The sequence below is a fragment of the Sceloporus occidentalis genome, unplaced genomic scaffold, assembly GCF_023333645.1.
Source record: "Sceloporus occidentalis isolate IW3139 unplaced genomic scaffold, rSceOcc1.0.p SCAF_6, whole genome shotgun sequence".
NCBI lineage: Eukaryota > Metazoa > Chordata > Lepidosauria > Squamata > Phrynosomatidae > Sceloporus > Sceloporus occidentalis.
Genome location: NW_028316986.1, coordinates 60,190,832 through 60,208,675, shown reverse-complemented (window position 1 = coordinate 60,208,675; position 17,844 = coordinate 60,190,832). Strand labels below are relative to the sequence as shown.

Below are 17,844 nucleotides of genomic sequence, written 5' to 3'. Positions count from 1 at the left end.
GGAATACCCCGTGAGACACTTGAAGAAGATATGTATGTTCATCACTGTAGTCAAACTGATTGTTCTATAAATTAAATAGCTAGTTCCACTTGGCATGAAAGCCAGGTGGCCTTTAGTCCTCATGTTAGAGTGCACCATAACAAGAGATATTCCTCAGGAAACAGGTTTGATGGATCCGACTGAGGTCTTTTGCTGGCCAAGGGTCAATTAACTGTGCAAGGAAATAATTTAATGCCTTTCACTGCAAGATGTTTTAAAAACAAAACAGAAACACAGCCCCTTTAATTAATCAGACCACAAACCAAATCCAGTCCCAGATGTACACTGTCCCCATAACTGCTCTTCTCAGGGATAAATGTACGTATGCAAACCAGAGCCTGTTTTGACTCTGTCATTGTTAGCTCATGTTTCTGTCTGCTTACAACAAGGGCTCATTCACACTATACAGTCATAGCACTATTATTCCACTTTAACTGCCCCGGTTCTGTCTTATGGAATCTTGGGATTGTGGCAGTTTAGGAGGATCATTTAGACTCCTCATCCAGGAAGTGCCAATGCCTCACCAAGCTGCAGACCTTAGGATTCCATAGGATTATTGCATAGCAGCTCAAGTGGAAGGATAGTGCTATAATTGTGTGATGTAAATGGGCCCCTATAGGAGACAGAATCAGTTACTGCAGTCTCTTGTTTCTTAACTGATGGCTGAATATGTCTATGACAAGGACAGATTCTTGGATCTTTGCTGGTATTGTAGGTTTACAGTGATGTCGGAATCATATAATGATACCTAGCATATGTGAATTATGCACATGAAGGAGTGCAATGTGTAGAAAGGGGCCGGATGATCACACCTATAACCCTGTTTGTAGTGACTCATGTTCTTCCAGCACCACTTTAAACAGTTTTTCTGGACTTCTGAGGAGGAAGAAAACTTCACATTTTGAGTTAAACTAAACATTAGTGTGCCAGTTACTCAGAATGAAGCTGAATCTTATTTTTCTTTTTATCACTAAGTAAGCAAACAGGACCTAGTCCAAATCACATACCCCGACCCCCACCCCAAATGTTGTTAACGCTTCTCCACAGTTGTCTCCCACCACATTGTGTGCGGTAAAGGAAAATCTCCGTGGATGCCAGCTAAGGTTTTCTTAGGAGAGAAACAATTAGGGATAAAGTTTCAGCCTCTCTTAGTTGTGTCTGCCCCTGTGTGCTTTCTTACAAGAGAAGGAAGGAAGGAAAGAAAAAAGAACTTTTAACTGCATGGTGCACATTTGGAAGAATGAAAACCATTTTAAGGAGCCAGCATGATGTGGTTCACCAGGACTCCAGGAGACTGAGGTTTGAATTACCACTCAGCCATGGAAACCCACTTGGTGACCGTAGGCAAGTCATACTCTCCCAGCCTCAGAGAATGACAATGGCAAACCTCCTCTGAATGAATCTTGCTCAGGGTTGCCTTAAGTCAGAGTCAGCTTGAAGGCATATGACAATAACAGTAGCAACCTTTTTAAAGGCGATGTGCTCTTTCACAGAACGATTGCAGTCCATGCCATTTACAGGGTTTAGCAGACTGTTGGTTCTATTGCCATAGGCTAAATCAAGATGTGACCAGATGATATCCTCATGATCATGATCACATGTGGCCAACTGTGTTCTTGCTTGTTTGTGTTAAATGTAATAGACACTACCTGCTTACCTGCCTGTATTTCTTAGAAGATGAACAACCCACAACAGACTGAACCAAAAAGTATTTTTTCCTAACAGTGATTCAGAAACACAGTAGCTTCCCTGGAACATCAAGAGAGGCTGCTTCAGAAATGGAAAGGCTCATTATTGCTGAAGTTTTGGGAACAGGAAGATTTCATTTCTGTAGTTGTCATAGTGGCAGAAAAGTATAGCAATAGTATGTTCATTTTAACTATTATGTCTGTCCTGCTAATGCAGTTTTAAAATAAGAATCAGTTAGAATATCTGATGATTATGCATACTCTCTTTGGCTATGTTGTAAAATATGATAAATGCATATTGCAAGTTTGTAAGAATTTGTTCTAATTTCAGGAAGTTGACAATCATTATTGTACTATTATACAACAGAACAATATTGGAATTGGATAGATAAAGATACCAAAAGTTTTCCAAGATTATTAATACTCCTAACATATCTATAATAAAACTTACTACAGTGGGCTCTTGGTATTTGCGGGGGTTTGGTTCCCGAACTTGCTGTGGATAACAAAATCTGTGGATGCTCAAATTCCATTAAATACAATGGGATAGTAAAATTGTGTCCCCTATATAAAATGTCAATGTTATATTTTGTAAGTTAATAGCACAATATGTTGTTTTGTGTTTAACAATACATTGGGCTCAATTAGAGCACAGACACACTGTTTTCCTGGGTGTTCTGTTCTTTATCTTGTTGTCCTCAATAACTTTGCAATTTTTATAAGAAAAGGAAAATTCTCAAGGAAACCATGATATTTTCCTTACTTTCAAAAGGCATTATACTTAATACTTCCTGTCAATTGTTTTAATTTTATCTCTCTCTGGGTATATTTGAGCTCAAAAACTGAACTGAGGCGCTTTACAGACCGCCCAAAAAGGGCGGTCTGCCGGCGCCGCTGGTTGCTGCGTCCAGGAATCGCAGCAGACAAACCTTGCGATTCTTGGATGCAACAAAAAAGAAGCCCCAAAATGGTGCTGCTTCTTGCGGTGCAGAAATGGTGCCACAAGTCGCTAATGGCACACTCGCGGTGTCATTTCTGCTGCGCGACATGCGGACGCTAGGTGTCCGCGATGTCAAGATGGCAGTGCCCGTGTAGAACAGGCGCCCCCATTTTGTACACCCTCTGTGCGTACTAGGGTTAGGGGTGTCCGGAAAGGACATGCCTTTCTAACCCTAGTACATGCCAAGCACATACTTTACGCGCATCTGTAACGCGCCTGAAATACTATTCTTTTATTTCAGTGGGTTTAATGTTCCAATGGCAATTATGTTATAAAGTTGGCCCTCCATCTCCACAGATTCTTTATCCACTAATTCAGCCATCCATGGCTTGAAAATATTTTTAAAAACTTTGTTTTTGCCATTTTACATAGGGGGACACTATTTTACTATCCCATTGTATTTAATGGGATTTGAGCATCCACAGATTTTGGTATCCATAATGAGTTCTGGAACCAAACCCCAGCAAATACCAAGAGCCCACTGTATTTACTATAGATATGTTATGAGTATTAATACACTTGGGAAATTTTTGGTATCTTTATCTATCGAAAAATTCATTCTCTGAATCAATAAACTTTCCTTTACAAATAACAGTAGAACTGGATATAGCAAAATGCTGCCTTGGAATTGAAAACTCTAGAATGCTATAATTGCTATAAAAATATCTCAATAGCATTGATTAAAAAAAAGCACAACCCAATACCTATGCCTTTTCTTATATGTAGTTAACTATTTGTACATTATGCCATACATAATATATCTCCCTTTTTGGTGGTAGCTTTGGCCTTATTAATTAGCCAGATTTTGATCTGCAGCTTTCAGATCTACATTTTGAACACAGTCTAATTATTTGTAGAGGTTTAAATCTCTGCGGACAAGGTTATTACAAATTAGGAAAGTCATGATGAAAGAAACTAATATTATAAGGTGATTCAAATATGCTGCAAAAGAAATTTAAGTGTGGAATGCTGTAGAGCAAGCAATTGTGTTACAGGCAAATGTGAATTGAAACAAAACCTTACATATACATAAGCACATTGTTATTCTGAAGTTTTTCTTCTTTCCAAAAACGTACACCTTTTCTTTTGTTACTTGATTCCCCTCTGCATATGCCCATGAGCCTTGCTTAGAGGAAGATGACAGGATGGTAAAGCTGTTGGAAACTACACTATAGTAGTGCTGTAATGACAGAGACTAATGATCCAACAGAATCTATTGATTCATCCCCAAGGTCACTCAGCTCTGCTCTGTCTTCAAGACACCAACTTTTTTGTCTAGGCTAGATACATAGTTTTCAGTGCATTGAGGAAGACCTGAGAATATATCCAACACAGTAGGGAGGAGGTGTATTCCTTTATTTTTGATTTGCCAGAGACAATCCCACTTCATGTGTGCAAGAAAGGTGTCTCAAAATGTTATATATATTTAAGAGATGGCTGTGTTACTGGTAGGTATTTTGATACACACAGAGATGAAAGCCATGTTCTCTTAGTGGAATCCCACATGGCTAGGAAATGCATAAAAATAACATAGTTGCTTGGATGGAACCAGACGTGAGTCCTTGGACTAGTAGTTATGTCCAAGAAAATTTCTGGTGAGGTGAGAGAGTAACATGATCTGCCCATGTGTGATTGTGGTGTTTTTCCATAATATACAGCAGTCATCTGTGATCTTAGCTACAGGGAAGTGGCTGTATAAGGCAACAGGTAGGTTTGAAGTGAAGTATAGTAAGCAGTAGATGAGTTTTACAGCAGCTGGAAGAAGTCAATTTAAACATTGATACATTCCTTTTACATTTCCATATACACCATAAAAAAGAAAACATGAGGCAGGCAGAGGGGTGTGGAGAAAAATGTTCGTAATCTGCTCACTGATGGTTCTAGTTTTCATCCAGGGAACAGCCTTACTGGGATTATCCCTTCTATTTAAATCACTGTACATAGAGGAAACCTATAGAAGGGACCTATCAGTTATTTTATGCCAGCTGAGTTTACCAGCTTATTTCAAAGAGCTTGACATTCTATCCTATTTGTGCTAACTGTGCACAACTTTGCTTTTTTATCCTATTTACACAAATTATCTAGAAAGACATGAGGGACAGCATGTGATTTCCTTTTGCCTCCCAAAATTAATGAAATGCCCTTAAGCTATTTTTATGTTATTTTGATCTCTATGATAAATGCTATTTTCATCAAATTTACTTGAAAAACTGGATGGAGGATAAAACCTTTCCTCACCAACCCTTGTATATAAGACTTGGCAGCCATCTGTCTGAAGTCTGGCAGACTTTATCCTCTCAGAAGAGGTAACTATGCCTGGTGACATCCAGTCCTGTGAAGAAACAAAATATATTGTCATCCCCTTTTTAATTTCAGAAGTACAAAGATAGGCTCAACAGAAACCCCTGAATCTGCTTTTTTGAAATTTGGGAGTCTTCATCCACCCCAAAGTGTGTGTGTGTGTGTGTGTGTGTGTGTGTGTGTGTGTGTACTATGCCACAGATATTCATCAGCATCTCTCAAAACATAAATAAGTTGTAGGCATTTCTTTATTTCTTTGTGTTAGTCAATGGTGAAGCATACAAAAGGTCAGATTTTAGAAGCAAAATCTTCAGGTCTGAGGGGAAATGCATGTAATGGAGAAATTTTGAGTGTCTCAGGTGCGAAACAGAGTGGCACAATTCACCAGTGTGTGGGCAGCGTGGGGGCATGAGGTTTAGATGACGCATGCCCCAATACTGCTCCCAAGCTGGTGTTACACCGCCCACCCATCCATATGGCAGGCAGCATTGCAGCGCTCCAGTGGCATGGTTTTCATATGCTGCAAAATGAAGGAGTGCAGAAAAGCCACCCTTTTTCTAGTGCAAAAAGGAGCAGCATTTTGCCACCACTTTTTGCATCAGAAGAAAGCTAGATCGAGTTTACATCATATACAGCAGCGTAGTCCTTGTATAACAAATGGTAGATTACAATCTTCACAAATATGATTAAAGTTATTTTGTTATTTTCCACTAAATTTTGAGGTAATGATAATAATAATAGATCAAAGTCCATGTATGCATTCCGTAAATGTGAAAAATGTCGCCACATATAGTTAGAAGTAATTCCTAGTCACTTAAGTGAGACCTCCCTTTTAAAAATAATTACCATTGGCATTTTAGAGTCAGTTTCTGTTTTACATCTTATTCAGTGAGATGTTCTCACAAAGAGTCTAGTCAATTAATCTGAGAGACAGTATGAACTTCCATGAGACTGCAGCTTCAATATTACATCAGTTATACAAGTCAACCGTTAATGTGAACTGTTCACAAAGGGATCTTGTAGCACCTTGGAGACTAACTGAAAGAAAGAAGTTGGTAGCATTAGCCTTTGTGCATGCATCCGAGGAAGTAGACTTAAGTCTACAAAAGCTCATACTATCAGCTTCTTTTTTCAGTTAGTCTCAAAGGTGACACAAGATCCCTTTGCATACTGATTTTTCAGACTAACATGGCTATGTCTTGGTAAACAAGCAACAGCAGCACAGCTCTCCCTCCATCTCATTCCCATTCTGTTTCATCTTTCTTGACCACTCTCACATAAAGCAGATTAGATATATTAGATTTGTACTTAATAAAGTACAGTAGGCTCCCCATGTTCACTGGGGTTAAGGGAACAGGGCCCAAATGAAAGTGGCAAAACCATATTTGTTTTATTTTTATTTTTTATTAACCTGAGAGAATACTTCTCCAAGACTCTCTAGGTTCTCCAGCACTTCTCCATGATCAACATCCAGTGGACGTTGATCATAGAATCACACTGAATGGGTAACACATGCCTAGAGAAGTGTTTTCTCTAGGAATCTCTATGTCCTCTAGTGTGACTCTATGGTCAATTTCTGGCAGCATTGTATTGCACAATCTAGAGAAAACATTAATCAAATCTGCAAAAGTTAAAGCTAAAGCTGCAAATGTGAAGGGCCAACTGTAATTGCTTTTGCTTGTACATTGCTTTTAAATGTAACATTGTTACCCTGTTGTTATTCAAACTAGTTACAGGTAACAAAGTTGTGTGCTACCCGTTACCCCAAGCTTGTTTGTAATTTGTTAGTTCTGTCCCTTTTTTCCCTTCCACAGAAAATGTAACATTTCTGTTAAAATAATTCAAGATAGACCTAACTCTTCTGAAAACCTTCATCTTCAAGTTCTTATCTGGGTAGATTTATGCCCACAGCCCAAAGATTAGGAATAAAATTCTGCCTTCAACTCAATCAGGCTACATACCTTAACCTCAAATTCTGCCATCTGCCTTTCTCCAAAGTTCCTTGCCATGCCTGAAAATAATTTAAACATTGGATTTTGGCTCTAAATTGCTGTCATCTCTCAGGAGGGTGCTGAGCTGTGTTCTGGCACAAGATATAACAGTGGCAATAGGGATGTGTGTACTGCCTGACCACACAGAAGGTGAAGGCATGCACACTGATTGATAACAGCATGTGCAGATGTGATAAACACGAGGAGGCCTGTTCTCCTTTTGGGAAAGCTGAATAGCAACACAAATGAGGAAACAGGGCTCCCCAGGAGACTCATACTCGACATACAGTGGGAATTGTGAATCTGTTCAGATTGCAGGGAACCATTTATCATGAGGGCTATTATGTGGCATGAGGCAGTGTTGAAACTGAATTCCACCAAGCTATTTCCCAGTTTATCATGGAATATTAATAATGCAGCGATAATAATAGAAGTACAAATTAAAAATAACTGGATAAGGAAGATAAACACCCATTTTGAGACCCTGAGGAATTGAGATTGCTTGAAATGAATCAGGTTAGTATAGCTACTGTAGCAAAAATGTTTCTAGGTTCTCCCCCTATTAATTTCTTTATTGAATATTAAAAATTCTACCTGAGACTTAGATTTCTGCTGTTTCAGGAAATAAGCATTGGGTGTTTAAACAATTGATTTAACTAGATTTCCATCTTCAAAAGTTGTAGCTATACAGCTGCTATTCTACCAGACAAGCCTCAACAGACTTCCCCTCATGTACAGTCTTCTTGGTGTCAGTCTCATCTATGGACCTTATCACATGGGGAAAATCAGAAGTTTAAACAGTGATTATCCTGTGTAAAAAGTGATATTGCAATTAAGATTTTCACACACATCGCTATTAAACAGGCAATAAACAGCAACAAATCATTTTCTGGATTTTTCTTGCTGAAAAATTCCTCTGTCTGTGAGACTGCTGGTATGGGAGTTCAGGAAGTCTGTAAATCATACACTTCCTCTAGTCAGTTTAGCAGTCAAAAGAGCTTACTCCTTGTTATTTAAAGACATAATTTGCTTAACAAAATAAAGCATTGTGACCATTCAGTGCTACAGAAAAGCCTTTGTAGGAATCATTTTAAAGGCTCAGGGTCCATACTAGCAATTCAATAGGTTGAGTGGGTGGGAAAGCAAATACTAATTTTGTCTACAGAGCAACAGAAGATAAATTTAATAGTACAAATCCTTCCCAAGCCTGAACAGCCAAACTGTATGTGGTGATTTTTCTGTGTTGGAAAAGAAGAAATTTTCTTACAACAGGCTGGGGAGTCAGAACAGGATTGTCCTGCAACCATATCATGCAGGAAGTCTTTGGAGTTCTAAGATCAGTGATACTTCTTGTTTATTTAAAGGTTTAGGAAGTGTGGTCCCTGGGCTACATGCTGTTGCTAGACCCTACCCTGAATATCCAATTCTTTTTTTAAAAAAAATAAATTGAGCCCTATTTCAGAGACAAAAGTCCCTGAGACATGTCAAAATGTGCAGAAATAACCCTCTGCATCCAACACCCCAGAAACTCTCCCAAATAACTTATTTTTTGTTTGTATCCTGGCCAAAATGGTACCTGAGAGCAACGTCACATCACTTCTAGTTGTCATTTTGGCTAGGATGCAGATGAAAAAGAAGATATTTTGGCCTGCTCTCCACCAAAGGGGAGGCTTGGTCAATGTTGTTGCCACTCCTGTTTTTGCTGATCACTGTCATTAGGAATATGAATATGAATATGATGATTAGAAGAGGGAAGAATTGATACTGAAATCGGGTTCCCTCCCTTTGAGAATTGTTGGCAACAGATACATGCTTTCCAACATTTCACAAATAAAATCTAGGACATGCCTGGCTGAGCAACATTAGAGTGTGGTCAAAGGGATCTGGACAGGCAACAAGGGGACAAAAAGTGTTAATGAGGAACAACAACAACGACAACAAAACAATTAAGCAAAGAAACCCTGGAATTTATGGTTTGTTTTTTGGGTTATGGGTCTCATGTGCCAGAATAACTTGCCTAGCCTTGTTTACTATGAACCTAGACTTGTCTGTTTTTGCACACACATGAATGCCAGTTGCTGTTTCACTGAGACCCACCTTGAATCTCATTGTGGGAGAAAGGAAGGATATTAATTCTTGAAACAAACAAACAAACAAACAAATAAATAAATACAATTGAGAGAGCAAAATGTCTCAGGGCATCAGATTTCTTTAACCTATGCTACTTAGAATGGTCAAATGATTTGGAGCATGCTCAATAATCCAAAGTGAAACTTGGCACCTTTTTTCTGACCACACTTCCTGTCAGCTTTTGAAGATGTTCTATGATCAGAAGAGAAAGATATTTCAATAGCCAGAAGAAATAAAATGATGTTGAAAACAATACCTAGAAGAGTTATATAAAAGAGAAGTAAAATGAATGACACATGGAATGAGGAATCATATAAAGTTGAACCCCAAATCCTAGAGAGTGAGGCAGTAGCTGAAATAAGACATATCGGGAAGAATAAATCACCAGGAGCAGATGATATTCCAGTAGAATTGCTACAATCCATACAGACAGAAACAATTCTTGTGATAACAAAAATATGCCAAAAATATGGAAAATGAAACAGTCGTCAACAGTCTGGTAAAGATCAATGTACATCCCAATCCATGAAAAAAGAGACACAAAAGACTACAATGACTATGGGACCATAGCATTAGTTCCCCATGCAAGCAAACTTATGCTCAAAATTCTGCAGCACAAACTCCAGTCATACATGGAAAGAGAAATCCCAAAGGTACGAGCACATTGCAAATATACAGTAGTTAATGGAGCACACCAAGGAATTCCAGAAGACAATCAGCATGTCCTTTATAGATTATAACAAAACTTTTGACACCATAGATTACAAAAACCTATATGCTTTTAAAGAAGTGCTACTACATTTGATAGTTCTGATGAGAAATCTGTATTTAGGACAAAAGCCTACAATTAGAACAGAATATAGAAAAACAAAATGGTTCGCAATTGGCAAGGGGGTCAAGCATGGCTGCATTCTGTCACCCTATTTGTTCAGCTTGCATGCATAAAATATCATACAAAGAGCAGGGTTAGACTGAGAAGAAAGAGTGAAGATAGGAGGAAGGAACATAAACAATCTAAAATATACAAATGACACTATACCACTAGTAGAAAATATTTGGATTTGCTATATTGGATTTGGAAAAATTACTAAGGAAGGTTAAAGAAGAAAGTGCAAAGACAGGCTTACTGCTGAACATAAAGAAAACAAAAATAATGTCCACAGAATATCTACATAAATTCAACCTAGATAATGGGGAGATAGTCAGATTTCTTGTATCAAATACTGATAAGAACAGAGACTACAGTCAATAAATCAGAAAAGGACTAGGAACGAGAAGAGCAATTATTATCAATGTGTTGAAAGATGATGCCAGTCCTGGGCACAATGTGGAAAGAAACCCAGCCAGTTGTCACATCAGATTGCTTTAAAAGCACTGGCTTAAATGTCAGTAATGTTGGTTCAGATATAACAGGATATGTAAAAACTAAGATCATGAACTGTCTGGAAATGTTACTATGAAAGAAATCTGATGGAAAAATGATCAGACCTGTGCCTGTACCAGGGAGAACATGGATCTTGTGACAGAGGATACATTTCTTCTTCCCCTTTGCTTTCAGTCTTTTTGACAGCATAGAATAATTCAGTGCCGGTTTTCTGATATGAGACATACTTAAAGAATACAGAGGCCCCTAATGCTACTTCTACCCCCATCAGCCTATTGGGACCCCAACAAAACATGCTGAATATGTCCTTCCATAGACAGTCTGAAAATTCACTATAATTAACAGTATGTATCAATGAAACACAATTTGAAAACTGGTTCGTATTCTTTGAAGAGTCTTCAAGTTGGGGAATACACAGATCTTGTTAATAGCTAATACAATAGTGTTCTGATTAAACAGAATTAAAGGAATGTTCCCATAGCATACATAATATCAAAGTAGCATTATGTTGGGTTTTTTGTTGTTGTTATTTATATGAAAAATGAAAAAAATAAGCCGAAATTCTGGTTTGAATCTTTAATTTCATGAATTTTTAAAGAGTTTTTTTAAGAGGATAAAAAAAATCCATGGTGCAAAGATTAACTGCTCTTTTCAATGATTCATAAAGTTTCTTGAATCTATTTAAATCAAGTGTCTCTAGACTGGATGAAAAAATAAGAATACAACTTTCTCATCTATATTCATACAGGTTTCTTAGAACAAAGACAGGCTCAATTTATAAGGTTCTCTTGTGTTTTTGTACAATCAAACTCATTTATTTATTTTCCCCAAAGTGAATACTGTACTCATATCCTGTTATCTTTTCAAAAGCTCAGCTATCTAGTGTTAATATAAAATGTAATCTTATGCCTATTTCATTAGTACCATTCTGGTTTTGCTGGCCCTATTATATTTCATGTTTAAAGACAAATATAGCACACATTCTTTTGCTAAATGATGGCTGAGTACAAAAGCAACATGTAGTTCATAGCAAAAAAATAAATAACATAACATAACACAGTTCAGTATGGGAAGGTAAGGAGGCCATACTGTGATCCTCTTCTGGAAATAATGGGAGTTGCAGTCTAGCACATCTGTAAGGCATCCATTAGGGAGAGGCTGGCTTAGATGCCACTGATCCAGTCAGTCTTTTCTTAATAATAATAATAATAATAATAATAATAATAATAATAATAATAATTTAATTTATATTTTTTTCTGCCTTTCCCAGGTGGATTGAGGTGGTATTACAACCTGGTATAAATATACAAATATTTATGTTCATATAAATTGTATTTCTATCATCATAACTGTTCTTTATTTTCTGTATTGGGATCACAGCTTTAGCCTGATGCTAGCCATGTGTTTATGATGCAGCCTTCCTCAGAATATTCCCTGGATGTCTTGATATGTATTTTGCATGGTGGTGGTAGTGGGGTCATTGTAAAAAGGAAAATAATTTTTCAAATTGGCTTTGACATGGCAAATATTTGGGATAAAATGCAGTAGGATTTCTTACAATTTGCACTTGTATGGGATATAGCGTTCACTTTCAGAGATAGTAGGTTTAGTCAAATGCAGATTTATTCACATTGATAAGTTGACAGATAGCCAAATGCGCATTTATTAGATGGTAGAGTTCTTCCTGCCTGCCTGCTGAAAATTGTCAGAAGTAAACAATATTAAGGTTCATTGGAGGCCTTTATCCCCTGGTGTCTCTTCTTAGAGCCTAAGAAAGATGTTGGTCTCCAAACCTATCAATGTGTCATCTATCCCAAGTATTAAATTCACGTTACATAATAGCAATGGCAATAGAAAGTGCATTTCTATACGTTTATCAGTGCATTTAAGCACTCCCAAAGTGGTTTACAAAGTGTAAGCTAATTGCCCCCAACAAGTTGGGTACTCATTTTAGTAACCTCCTCGGAAGGATGCAAGCCTGAGTTGAGCTTGAACCCTTTCGCTGGTATTTGAACTCGCAACCTTATGGTTTTGAACAAGTGGCTGCAGTACAGGCATTTAACCACTGCACCACCAGTGAAAAGTGAAACAGAAATCTCTCTATTATCCCTATGGTGAAACAATCACCTGAAAAACAAACCAAACTCAACTCAAACCAGCTGTAAATACCATAGTTTACTTCCCAGCCAAAGTCCTCAGACCCTGAATCCACCCCTAAGGAATAAAAAACAGGTGGAAAACAGCGCAAACAACTGTTGGAAGTGACATAATCCCACCTTTGGTGCTCCAAAACACATCAGTCCACGCTGCCAGGTGAGCTAGGGGAATTGTCCCTTCCTCTTCCATAGTTGCCCATCCTGCTCTAAGAAGATGATGAATCACTGTGTCCTTCAAAAACAATGACACTTTGCTCCAGAGAAGTCTTTTACATTGTACCATATAACTGAAAGAAGCAAAGCAAATCCAAATGTATACACACAGATTGGCATTAGGTAGCAATTGTTTGAGCATTTCTCCCTCAAATGCATAGCCATTTTGAAAATATAGGAACATATGAATATAACACTATAATGGCTATCATGCTGATGGAGCCGTTGGTTCCATCTTCCATAACAATTTGCTCTTTTTCTGAGACAATGTATGAAGGTATTATGAGGAACTGTGTTGATAGCATCAGAATTCACTGTATAATTGAAGCTGAAAGGAGTGTTTTTATGATCTTTACTGCTTGTGGTTGTTTTCCTCAGTGAGAACATTGTATGACTATTGGAGATTTCTTTGTTGCTCAACTTTCACCAAAAACTTATATATATTAATTCATAACTGAAGTCCCACTATAGTTAACTGTACTTTGGGATTACAACCTTTGTTTTTATAATATACTGGTTAACTGACAAAAGTAATGAATTATATCAGGAAAGAAAAATGAATGGAGAATGATAATTGCTTTGGGTTTTTATTGATATCTTGCTATAATGAGAACTCTATTCTTACTGTGAAGTCGAAGGCTTTCACAGCCAGCATCCATAGTTTTTTGTGGGTTTTTGAGGCTATGAGGCCATGTTCTAGAACAGTTTATTCCTGACATTCACCAACAGCTGTGGCTGGTATCTTCTTCTCTGAATTGACAGGAATAAACTCTTCTAGAACATGGCCTCATAGCCTCAAAAACCCATAAAAAACAATCCATTCTTATTGTTCATGTTGAAATCTTTCTACGGTTTCCTCTCTGCTGAATCCTGTTTCCAGTTTCATAGTTCTTCACATATCTCTCAGAAAGGTATTAAAAATGTGAGTGCTGATTCTGTTGTCATTGCATTGTCTGGTATTCTTGGATGTCAGGTATTACATGTTAGCAGTATTCTTTTGTATGCTTTTGACAGATTATGGAAGGAAAGGTATCTTCAAATGAGAAATTAGGTTCTTATGAGAACTAGTGTCTACTGTCCAAAAAGGCTAATTTTACCAATGACTGATAGACATGCTTAGCATTTCTTTTTGTCCTTCTTTGATTTAGACAAGATGAACATGCTGTTGGCCTTTCGCAGTAGACAATTTTGCTAGAACAATATCCTCTGTAAAAGGCTTTTACAAGGCAGGGATGACAAGTGAAGCAAATTGCTTACAAAACCCAGTCCTCCAGGCTTTCATTTCTCTATGATGCCAAATCCCTGTGATGCAAGAGCACCACAAAACTGGAGTATAGTAGCTTCTGATTTGCCTTGTAAACAGAATATTTTTGTTACTTTGGGTTCTTTTTGCAAGGGTTTTTAAAAGAGATTTAAATAACTGAAAAAGAATTTCATAAATTAGATTTTCTTAATATATATAATTAGTGAATCTTGAGTGTATATGCAATCAAAGGAACACTATCATTCTTTCAGTATTTCTAGTACCTACTACAGATACATAGGGTACATCAGCTAGTGAAGCTCTTCAGATAATAATAATTCATTAGATTTGCATTTCACTTCAGTTTCAAGAGACCAAGATGACATAGCTGTAGTGTGTGATACATATTAGCATTATTCTGGGAAAGACTTAAGAGAGCAGTTTCCACGATTATTAATTTATTATTTGAATATTTGTATGCCACCTTTCCCCATTACCATGGGGGGTGAAAAGGTGGCATACAAATATTCAAATAATAAAGTAATAATCGTGGAGATTGCTCTCTTAAGGTTCTCTGAGTAGCTTAACAAATCATTAAGACAAAATAAACTACAACACGAAAGCATCAAAGGGAAAAAGATATCAGCATAGCAACAAAGGAAAAAAAATCACTTGCCACAAATTAAAATCCCAACAATCCATCTGTCAAGTCAAAACTAGATACCAAGTAAAAAATAAACAAATAGAAAAGTAAGGGTGGGATAAGCGCTAGGTTGTTTTTGTTATGTGCTGTCAAATCAGCCTTGGCTTATGGTGACCCTATGAATTAGGGATATCCTAGACACAAAGTTATTAACAGCTCACCTCAGGTCTTGCAAAGGCAGGGTCCTGCCTACTTTGGTTGAGTCAATACTCCTATAATTCAATCTTCCTTTTTTCCCCCTATCACTTTCAACTTCACCAAGCATTGTCCTCTTTTTAACGTTCTTCCTTCGCTATCATCAGTAGTTTTTTCAAATGTCTGCTATTTTCTGCTAGCAATATATTATTCTCTGCATATCTTAAATTATTGATGTATCTTCCTGCAATTAGCTACCAGGTAGATGTATTTTAGAAAAAACAAGTGATCCTTCCGGTACCATAGTGCCACACCATTTAGACATTAAAAAGTAAAAAGTAGTACCTGGGCTCATGCTGAGAGCCAATTGCATATAGGAAAAATATGCATGAAATATGTTCATAAAGGCAAGCCCCTATCAACAACCTAGCTGTCATGTTCTCAATGGGAGTAGAATTCAAAGATATAGTGTTAGTTTGGAATATCAGTTTGTAAAGGGATCTTGTACAGACGGGTGCTTTATGCCGGCCTGGGGCCGAAATTAGGACTAGGAAGGGCTGAGCATCCACATACCCCCAGCCCTACTATTGGTGCCTGTGTGCCATCTTGCTGCACCCTGTCCACATGCGGCCCGTGATGATGATGTCCATGTGGCACAGTGCCACGCGAACGTCATGATTCATGTGAGAGCACTAATGGCACCCCACATGTGGCCTAAAAAGAATCTGCTGGGAGTGGATTCTTTTTAGGCCTCCTGGAGGCTGCACCATTTGATTGGTGTGGTCTCTATCCAGGGTAGAAAGGGGCAGTGTCTCACTGCCCCTTTCTGCCAGTCTGTATCTCCCCTACCTGAGTAAAAGACCTTGTAGCATAAGGTTTTGATGACTTGCTCTACTTCCTCAGATGCAATCTTCTCAATGGCACATTAAAATCTTCCACACATATCTTTCACTGTATTCTTTGCAGTAGAATAAGGACCACCCAGCACAACATGTATAGTTCACAGAGAAAATTTCTCACAGTAAGTGCCAGGGTGTCCTCAGAGAAAGGATAACTTTGGTATATGTGCCACTTCCAAAATACTTTTTCTGGAGCATGTGGTTATTTCAGAATTACTCAGTGTCAAAACATGAGTATCTAAGCTTGGTCAATTCCTTCCCAGTCTGAAAGTTATATGCAGTAACTTAGGACATAGAAAACTGCTATGGAAGTGTTCAGATCACTCATCTTTACTGTTCTTTGTTTTTAACGTTGCACAATTCAGTGGTGTCACTAGGGTTGGTGTGGAAACTCATGGTGTTTCCCCCCCCCCCCATTGACTTCCTCCCATGTCACACCATACAGAATCTTTAGTAATGTTTTGTGTACTAATGTTACTTGTAAATTGTAATTTTCATGTATCGTTGAATGTAATGGCAATAGTTGTGACATAAACAACTAGCAAAATTAAAATTATACCTTTAAATTAAAGTATCATAACCATAGCCTAAATGTATTTACATTCTCATGTTTAAAGTGAAAATTTGGTAAGATGTGATTTTTTTAAAAAAAATGTTAAAAGAGTAATTTGAAAACAAACAAAACCTGAGTCCTCTCCTTTCCCCACCCACTGAGTCTTGCACCACTCACTCCTTTTCTTCTGCAAGTGTCACAACCCATTTCTACCAAAAGGTTGACATTTTGGGAGCAATGGTGTCACCCCCCCCCCCTCTTTAGGGTGTCACCTGGTGTGGTCTATGCTCCCTGCATTTCCCTAGTGACACCTCTGGCACAACTGAAGCACCATAGAACTGACTATGTTTATTTTACATTTTTAGTTAAAAGTGACTTTTGCTGCCTTTTCAGTAAACATACAATAACATGTCATGCATATATATATATATATATATATATATGCATATATATATATATATATATATATATATATATATATATATATATATCACTACATTATGTGTAATATGTAAGAAGAAACCTTAACAAGCACCTCCATGTGTCTCTGCCCCATCACTATCTGAGAGTGAATATTGTATATATTTGTATAAAAGTGTAGAAATTTTAGTCAAGGAATCAACCACAAAAAACTGGGTTAACATCCACACTCAGTGTAAGTATTATGCCTTCATTCTTGTTTAAAAAGCTATCCCTCCTCTGAGTAGAGTTGTGAAAGGTCCTTGAGGTAGTGCTGTCACTTTTTCCTCTCTGCAGAATGACCCCCAATTTATCCAGGGGTCATATCAAAATCCATAATTTTGGCCCATAAACCTGGCCTCAATTTATACATGAGATTGATTTATACATAAGTATATATGGGGTAATAATGTGTAGAGCAAAGGAATGACCAGATACATTTTATTTTTCTTTCTAGTAAAGCATCTTATAAAGAGAGATCAGGTGGTCACAGTGTAACTCACTCATCCTGTATTTGCACAGTATACATTCATGGGCTGCTGGGAAGAGATTCCATTTAACAATGTGAATATTGATGGAATGGGAGTTTTTTTCAGGCATTGTGCTTTCATCATGTTTGCACAGTGGATTCCTCCACTGGCAGGAGGTTGGACTGGATGGCCCTTGAGATCCCTTCCAACTCTGTGATTCCATGATGTTTGAAGCACACACATAATGCATTTTCAGTCTGATTTAGTTCTTTGCAATCACAGGATGTGTGTACCATGTATACCCCAGAATTTATATTTTTCTCTCATTTCCCCTTTCTTCTGTTCTCTATTCAACCATGTCTGCTCTGTTTTCTGTCACTAGTGTGTTGGTTTCCCTGTCTTACAATTTTTTTAGAAATGCTACTAATTCGTTTTTACCAAGTTGTCAATATCTATTCCCACAAATGAACTTCATGATTT

At 37.6% G+C, this 17,844-nt stretch overlaps 1 protein-coding gene across 1 annotated transcript in view; it reads left to right on the top strand.

Moving 5' to 3' along the window:
• KIF26B (kinesin family member 26B) overlaps nt 1-17,844 on the top strand; it is a 321,102-nt gene that overhangs the window by 174,533 nt on the left and 128,725 nt on the right. The gene's annotated exons all lie outside the window — the stretch shown is intronic.